Here is an 8,969-nt window from a genome sequence, read left to right on the forward strand (position 1 = left end):
GGACCTGACTCAATGAACCACTTTCCGGATGCACCCTTTCTGTTTTTAAGTGTGCCAAGCAGTTGCCCATGTAGCCTCTGGTCACCCCCACCCTGTGACATCAGTCCTCTTCCCTGAATGTACGTGGTACCCAGGGGCATTCACCTAAAGGGCAAATGCATCGGTGGCTAACTAGTTTCATCGGCTTTGTCTTCTTTCACTCACCCTGCTGAAGGCAGACTCCCAAGTTATAAGATGTTCTCTGGAGCAACCCATATGGCAGTCAATCAAAGAAGGACTGTGGCCAACAGCTCAGGAAGATTTGGGTCCAACCACCCTCAAGGTATGGTATCCTGCCAACCACCCACTTGAGTGATCTTGGAAATGGACCCCTTCCTGGATGGGCCTTGGGAAAGACCCAAAACCAGAGGACATAGCTAGAGTATGCCCAGACTGCCAGGCCACAGAAATTTGTGACATAATAAATTTGTTGTCTTCAGAAAACAAAACAAGGTTTTCAGATAGATAACACATCAAGTCTTCATTTACTCAAACAATTGTTGACAAATTTTAATGTTAATTCCTGGGCTTCACACGGGTTAGACAAGTGTCCTACCATTGAGACACGCCCCACACCCCACGACTGTCTTGTTTTTCATTTTTCCTTTTAAAAATTGTAACAAAATCTCACTGAGCTGTCCAGACTGACCTGGTACTGGCTCTGAAACCAAGGCAAGCTTTGGCTTGTGATTCTTCTGCCTCACTCTCCTGATTAGCTGGGTAGCCAGGCCTGCACCAGCCAGCCGGTCTCATGAGAATTTACCAAGAGGGGTCCGGATTGTATGGGGAAGCAAATTGTTCTCTAGCTGGTGTCTTTTGCAGTTCCTTCTCCCACACTGGAAAGCTTCCCCCTTGTCTTTAAGAGGCTCGCTCTGTGTCATCGGTCAGCCTCTTATCATGCTTCCAAGGCCTATCCCAAGTAAATAGTCTGCAGAAATGGATCCTCTGTCGGCTTCTTCTCTCCCCTTGATGCTCTGGTTCTCCCAACCACTTGAGTCTTGAATCACACAGCAATTTGGCAGATACACTTCATACCCATGCCTTGCCCTCTGCCAATCTCCAGATACTGCAGGCTTCTGGGATCATCCAAGTTTTTCTTTTCTTTTTGAATTGCCTCTTGGCAGATAACCACTCTCGAGACTTCTCAAGTCAGACAAATGGTCCACCCTCTGTTCTTTGGCTCTCTCTCTTATATTTTATTTATTTATTTTATGTATATAAGTACAACATTGATCTCTTCAGACATACCAGAAAAGGGCACCAGATCCCATTACAGGTGGTTGTGAGCCATCATGTGGTTGCTGGGAATTGAACTCAGGACCTCTGGAAGAGCAGTCAGTGCTCTTAACCACTGAGCCATCTCTCTATCCTTATTAATTAGCAATTTCACATACCCAAGAACTCTTATTTACCCTGATGCAGTGGGAAAGCCTACCCACCCCATTGTCTTTTCCATCACCGTGCTAGGATGAACGTCGGTTGACTGCAGCCATGTCTCTACAGAGGCAGCAGGGGTCACAGCACCAGGATGGGGGGAGCAAGACATCCGTAGACAACATGGATCCCCAAACACCCTTCTGGGAGTGTGTGTCACTGGTGTGCCTCTGTTTTGGCACACTTCCCAAGGACTGCTCAAATCCTTGAACAAATCAAAGGTGGAGAAGCCTCCAGAGGGCCACACTCATGTTTACTGAGAGAGCAAACTGGGCTGTACACATTTGGCTTCTTCTCATTAACTAATAGGATCTTCTTGCCTTCTGTTCTTAGGGGTGATTTATCTCAGCCTTCACAGAGAGTTTGGTAAAACAGCACACAGAAAGAGGTCTTTCATGGGATGGGCACAGGGAAGAGGCACATCTCCCCTCTGATGGTTGAAGGAACTCTCAGAAGACTGTTCTGTGACAATTAAAAGGTGTCCTGTGTACCATTTGATGGGCAGCCACAAAGCATGTGAGATATAGCCAGGGGCCGAGGTTTTCATTTTATTTCAGGTAATGTAAATATAAGTAGCCACAGGTGACTCATCATGGGACCCACAGCTACTATATTTGACAATGCAGCTCTCCACGGCACCAGATAAAGGGCACCTGGCTATCCTCCTGTACAGTGGTGTCCAAGCTGTTTGTGAGTCACTGGAATGTGTAGCTTGGATGTGATTGGTCCTCACAGGGTCCACGTGTTGGGGGCTTGGGTAATGTGGTGTGGGAGCTGGTTGAACATTAAGAGACAGGGCCCTGTCTGGCAGTGCCACCCTCAGAACACCAAGATCTATTAGCAGATGAATGTAATAGAGCTCTGTGCCCAGGGGAGCTGTACCCAGGCAGCTGGGTTCACACACACACACACACACACACACACACACACACACACACACACACCCCTAGTGCAACACCCACCTTGAAAGCTCATAGGCAGGGCTAGAGCTGAGAGGGGACAAAGCAAGGGAATCAATCAATCAATCACCTGAGACCTTTGCCCTCTGATCACACACTTTGACCTGGGAACTACTTCTCTCATGCCTACTTCCCATAACTACTGGAGACTTTATAACAGAAACCCCCAAAGTTGTGGGCCCCCCATAACCTACGGATGCTCCAGTACGTTCCCTAGGTCCGGCATCAGGAAGCAGAGATGATGTCTACATGGCACCATGTGCATGAACAGACTAAGGAAATCATACTCATAATCTAAAGGGCTGTAACACACCCAGGAGGCTGTTCACAGGGCTGGGGTCGGGGAGGATACAACGTGCTGGATTAAATTCTCACGCAGTTATGATGCCAGCTCCTAGCCTCTGCTTTTCCATGGGTGCCTCAGGTTTCCAAGGAACTGTGAGATTCAGAATATGTGGTAAGATGTCTAGAAGCCTGCACCCACAAATTGGATTCAGTATATTTGGAGGTAAGGGCTGAGAATATTGCATTTGGTAGACATACAAGCTATTTTAGTATATCCATCATTTAATCATCACATGTTAATGCTTGGGTGGCCCCAAACAGGTTTTACAACTGGGGAATGAGTCACAGAGGATTCCAGTGGCCAGGGAAGGCTTCTTAAAAGCTAGCCCTGTCTGCCAGCCCCTCACAGTCGCTAGACAGGAGCCACAGGCCAGGGCTAATGTGTGCATTCATCCTTTTGCTTTGTGTGTTAGCCTCGTTCTAGGCTCTAAAGTTAGAACGATGAGCAAAACAGACAAAAGTCCTCTCCTTGTGGATGTAGCTGGGCAATACGGGGAATTAGCAAATTACAATACTAAAAATACTTGCATTATAAGCTGGTTGGATGAAAGTGGTGGAGCACATTTGTAACCCCATGGCTGGAGAGGCAGAGATGAGCTGATCCTGGGAGATTGCTGGCCAGGCAGCCTGGCTCATTTGGAGAGCCCCAGGCCAAGGAGAGACAAACAGGGAGGGAGGGAGGGAGGGAGGGAGGGACGGACAGACGGACGGAGGGAGGGAGGGAGGGAGGGAGAGAGAGACAAGCAAATAAGCAGTCAAAGAGCATGTGGCACCTGGAGTCAGCCTCTACCCTCCTCACACACATACACATGGGCAAATGCACACGTATGAACACGTATGCACAAAGATGGTCTTTATTTTAGGTGTCAATTTGACTGACTTAAGAGGTGTTCAGGAAGCTGGTAAATATTTTTGGTGATTCAGAAATCATTGGGCCGACCCCTTTGCTGAAAGGGAGGCATCGGTGTTTGGAATGGCTGGCCTTCCTTCAGATACTCCTGTGAGTTCTGGGGATACTGGCAGGTGAGTTGGTTAACCAATGAGCGGGGAAGGACAGCTCTTCACTCAGGGAACAGCCATCCTCTAATCATCCAGGGACAGAATTGGAACAAAAATATGACAGAAGTGTGATTCCTTGCTCTTCCTCCCAGAGTTTAATAATAATTGGAAGAAGAAAGTAATAATAATAAGAATTGCCATGATTACAATAAACCTGTCCTCGTTAGAACTTTCCCAGTCCCTAGTTCTCATTCACAGCAACAGAAAACGAAGTAAGACACCGTACAAACTTGTGTGTTGAAGCCCCCGATTCCCTACTACTTTAGTGTATGGCTGTATCTGCAGGCGGGGCCTTCAAGAGGCAATTAAGTTAACATAGCTCCATCAGAGTATGCCTTCATCCAGGATGATCAGCATCTTTATGGAAGAGGACCTCATTAGGACGGAAGTAGAAAAACCAGACACAGCTACATAAGCAGAGATGACTTTGTGTTACAACTTACAAGCCTGGGAGAGAGAGCAGCCGTGCTAGGGACTGTGGTCTTCCAGCATACAGAGCTTTGAGGAAACATAACTTTCTGCTATTTAAGCTGAACACAGAGCCTAGAGTGCTTTACTTCATTTGCTGGACGGTTTTGTGTCAACTTGACATAAGCTAACGTTATCTGAGTGGAGGGAACCCCAGTGAAGAAAATGCCTCCATGGGGCTGGGTTGTAGGCAAATCCGTATCTACTCATAAAATTTTCTCAACCTACTTTGATATGTGTTCATCCTCTCCTCCAGCCCACCAGTGACACAGGGTAGGAACCTGGAGGCAAGAACGGATGCAGAGACCATGGCGGGTGCTGCCTACTGGCTTGCTTCTCCTTGCTTGCTCAGCTTGCCTTCTTCTAGAACCCAGGACCATCAGCCCAGGGATGGCTCCATCCACAATGGGCTGGGCCCTCCCCCCTTGATCACTAATTGGGAAAATGCCTTACAGCTGGATCTCATGAAGGCATTTCCTCAAGGGAGGCTCCCTTCTCTGTGATAACTCCAGCTTGTTTCAAGTTGACACATGAAACCAGCCAGCACAGATACCATCCCAGAGACAGCTCAGCTGTTCACAAACTGCAGATAGAGGAAGCCAACAGAACAAACTATCACAGGAAAAGCACATCTATTTACCTTACCAGAAAACCCACCAATAGAGATACATCCATTTGGGCAACCCATTGGGTTATCATTAACCCAACGATATTTACTGAGGGCTTATGATAGTTCTGATGCTACCCCAGGCCAGAGAATACAGTAAAAGGTTTACCATTTGCCTTTTGAAATTCATGCACCCCAAACACCTCCCTATAAACTTAACCCTGTGCTCTACCCAAGGTCAGATGCGTATAGTGTGATGTGGGAGACACCATTGTAGGGTCTTCAATCTCCATTTAGTGTTTGGTTAACATATACATCTTATTTGGATCCAGTGTGATGGTTTGAGCCAGGTATGGGGTGTGTATAGTCATATCGGGAAGCTGTGATGTTAGCTCAGGTTTTGCCCCAGACTGGCTTTGTGACAGGAGACAAGCCATGTAACCAGCCTTCTTGGATCTCTAAAATGGAGGCGCTCATCCCTGGGTCAGACAGCTGTGAAAAGCAGGTTTGATAATGAACATGGATATAAACCCTTGGCAGCCATGGCTCCTCCCGCCTTCTCCATGGCAGAGCCAATGACATAATTATAGCCGCAAAGATCGTTACCGATAATGCAAAGCTCTCTATGAATACGAGAGACTCTCGGTAATTTGCATGTATGATTCTCTCTCTCTCTCTCTCTCTCTCTCTCTCTCTCTCTCTCTCAATCTGTTCTGAGACAGGGCCAGACACTGTAGCTCAGGCTAGCCTTGAACTTGCAATCCTCCTGAGTGCTGGGTTGTAGGTGTACACCCAACAGCTTGTATGTAGGATCTTTTCAACATCTAAAGAGTATTTTCTCTATCCCCTACCTTTTCCTACTTTAAGGTTTTTTTTTTTTTGTCTTTAGTTTTAAAAGCTTCTATTGCATTTTATTTTATTTATTTATTTATTTATTTATTTATTTATTTATTTGAGTATATGTGTGTGCCACAGTGTTCATGTGGAGGTCAGAGGACAACGTGAGGGACTCAGCTCTCTCCCTCTACCATGCGGGACCCAGGGAGGGGCTCAATTTCAGGTTATCAGGTTTGGCAACAAGCTCCTTTTCCCCCACTGAGCAATCTTGCTGGCCCTTTCTTGCCATGAAAGTGTTTACAACCCAGTATCACCTGAAGAACAGCCTGAAAACCCTCATTTAAAAAAAAATCATCTGTCTTCTCCTATGTTCCCTGCCTGACACTGGACCAGCTCTGTCTGGAGGAGATGTCTGGAGGGTGTCTATTACAGCTGCAGTCACTGTCAACACGGTGGATCGTAGATGTCTCGGTACATCATACCTGGTGGGGCTGTGGTTATGTTTTTCTCTAGCATTATTAAGCAGTGAGATACTTGTCCCTTCTCAGAACCTGGAGACGGAGACGGCAAGGACTGGTTATCATGGAAACCACGTCTCCCCTGGGCCCCAAGGGGCACTTCTGGAAACGGTTTGGAATCTGATCACTGTCTTCAAGTGAGAGAGCCGTGGTTAAAAGCTGTTATTTCCTTGGGTCTGATAAACGGCCGCTGAGAAGCTGCCCACTCTGGTTTTGCTGGGGGAGATTGGGTCGAGGAGAGGGAGAATGGATTTGGGGCGGGGGCAGAGCCTCAGACCGGAACAGCACCCCAACCCGCATCGACGACTCAGAGACAGACCTGCATGAACCTTCAGAAGCCAAAGGAACACCAAGATTGAGGCGGGGAGATGGCTGTGACCCTCAGAGGTTGGAAAGCCTTTCGGCTCTAAGAGATTCACAACCTGGGGGTGGGGGTGGGGAATCGTTAGTTCTAAGGGCCTTGAAAAAAAAAAGAATTCCAGATATCAGGGTTTCCACCTCAGATACGTTCAGTCCCCAGGTAGAAAAGATCATTTGTCAAAGTGAGCTTGGTGTAGCTTCAGGGGGACAGGTGAGCGAGCACACACATCCTTCACAAGGGGGGTGGGTGGCATTTCTCGCTCCAGATAGTAGCACGCCCCAGCACTGGCTCCTTCCCAGGCTCGCCAAAGAAAACTCCAGATGTGGAATTCTCAGCCACAGCCGCCGTTAAAACGCAAGCTATGAATTCAAACCCATCTAAATCACGTCAAAGTCCAAAGAAAACACATCGGAAGGTCAAAGCCAGTGCATCCCTCTCCATTTGTGAGCTGCCGCCATGAGGCTCATAAAGAATCGCAAACTCCAGAGGCAGAAGGGACACTTACCTTGTCCATAGTAACAAGAACTAGTACACGGTGTTCTGAAATCGGCTTTGAGGCGCTTTGTTTGTGTATGGTGAGGTTAGCCACGTGTTTATGCTTCAGTACAACCTTGAAAGCATCACAAATCTTTACCCCAACATACATTTGGGGAAACTGAGGCTGCTGGATGCAAAACCACTTCATTTTCCCTCTCCAGAGTCTCTACAGAGCACAGATAGCCCCCAGACCTCCGAGAAGCCCCCTCCCCCTCAAACATTTCCCTTCTTTTGTGTGTGTGTGTGTGTGTGTGTGTGTTTCAGACTTTATTGTAGATGAGACAGGCCTGGGGAGGCTCCTCCACCAGGAACAGGCTGGCACTCAAGTATTGACCTTCATGGTAACTGTAGGGAGGGCTGGCACTAAGATAGTGTTGCCCATCGGGGTAATTCTAGGAAGCCTGAGTTCAGGACAGACCTCAGTTCGCAGAAAAGGGCTGTGAGGTTGGGTCAGGGAGCCAATGAAGAACGGGCCATGTGAAAGAAACTGGGGAGAATGAAGGCTGTGTGGACTTGACTGGGAAGAGGGTGAGGAGATGGGGCTGACAAAGCTGAAGAGAGCGGGAAGGAGAGAGAACCAGGAGCCACAGTGCAGAAGGCCAGGGTGCTGTCCCCACCCAGGGCCTGCAGGATCCCCAGTGTGGACAGGTCCTCCCAGTGAGTGCCTGTGTAGCAAGGGCCTACTTGTTACTCCAGTGGGCCATCTTTGAAAATACAGGTGTTGCGATGTAGCAGCTACTCTTCATGTAGGCAGAGATCTTCTTGAGGCCCTCGAAGCGGGCCAGGAAGTCCCTCAGGTTTGGGAAGGCGTCCAGGCACTTGGGCTCAAACATACGGTACTAGTAAAGAATGTCATAAGCAAGGAAATCCACATAGGTGACCTTGTCCCCTGCAAACCATGGCCTCTTGCCCAGGAACTCAGAGTAGAGCTTCATTTTCTCAGGGATGGCCTTCAAGAACTCTGGCTTCTGCTTCTCAAAGTCAGGGTTGTAACAGAGCATGATGAGCTGCATGCGGGTGTCCATGACCTGGTTCTCCACAATGTCTGCACGGATCCTCTCCTCCTCTGTCTCTCCACCCAGGTGGTGCTTGCTGGCAAGGTAGCACAGGATGGCATTGCTCTGGGTGATCTTGTGTGATCCATCAATCAAGTAAGGCAGATTGGGAAAGTCCAGGCCCAGCTTGAACTTCTCATTCAGCCACTGGCTTCTGTCAAAATCGGGAGCATCACCCATGGTGCATCTCTTCTCATCATAGCTTGAGTCTGTGTATTCCAGGAGCATGCAGATCGGGTGTGTCAGTCCGCGGACGTTCCAGTATCCCAGTATCATAGGCATGGTGCTGGTGCTGTGGTCTTTTCAAACTGGCTTCAGCAGGATTCCATTTCCCTTCTTTTATTTTAGTTTTTTTTTTTTTTTCTGATGTAATGATTTCTAGTCAGGAGGCAGAGATCTCACACTCAGAGGGGCATTTGGCAACCCCTGCAGTGATTTTGTTGCTGTCTAAATGGGTGGTGGAGACAGGAGGCACTATAAGACCTGGGTGCTTCCCAGCATCCTAGAGAACAGGAGACAGCTGCCCCTACAGCAGAGAGCTCTCTGTTTTAAAATATCCGTGGCCCTTCCTCTAAAGGGATTAGGGAAGAGAGAGCCCAGGGCTGGGACTGAGGAGACAGGAGAAGGAGGTAGAAGATGTTGAAAGAATTGGGTGTCCTGGTCGACCTGACAGGGTCTGGACTCACCTGGAAGACCAACCTTTGGGGGTTATCCTGATTGTGGTAATTGCGGTAGAAAGACCCTCCCACG

General features: G+C 48.2%; 1 pseudogene; it reads right to left on the reverse strand.

Annotated features, from left to right (window-relative positions):
* On the reverse strand, nt 7,418-8,542 carry Gstm2-ps1 (glutathione S-transferase mu 2 (muscle), pseudogene 1; annotated as a pseudogene).

The sequence above is a fragment of the Mus musculus genome, chromosome 5 (assembly GCF_000001635.26).
Source record: "Mus musculus strain C57BL/6J chromosome 5, GRCm38.p6 C57BL/6J".
In the NCBI taxonomy this organism is placed as follows: domain Eukaryota; kingdom Metazoa; phylum Chordata; class Mammalia; order Rodentia; family Muridae; genus Mus; species Mus musculus.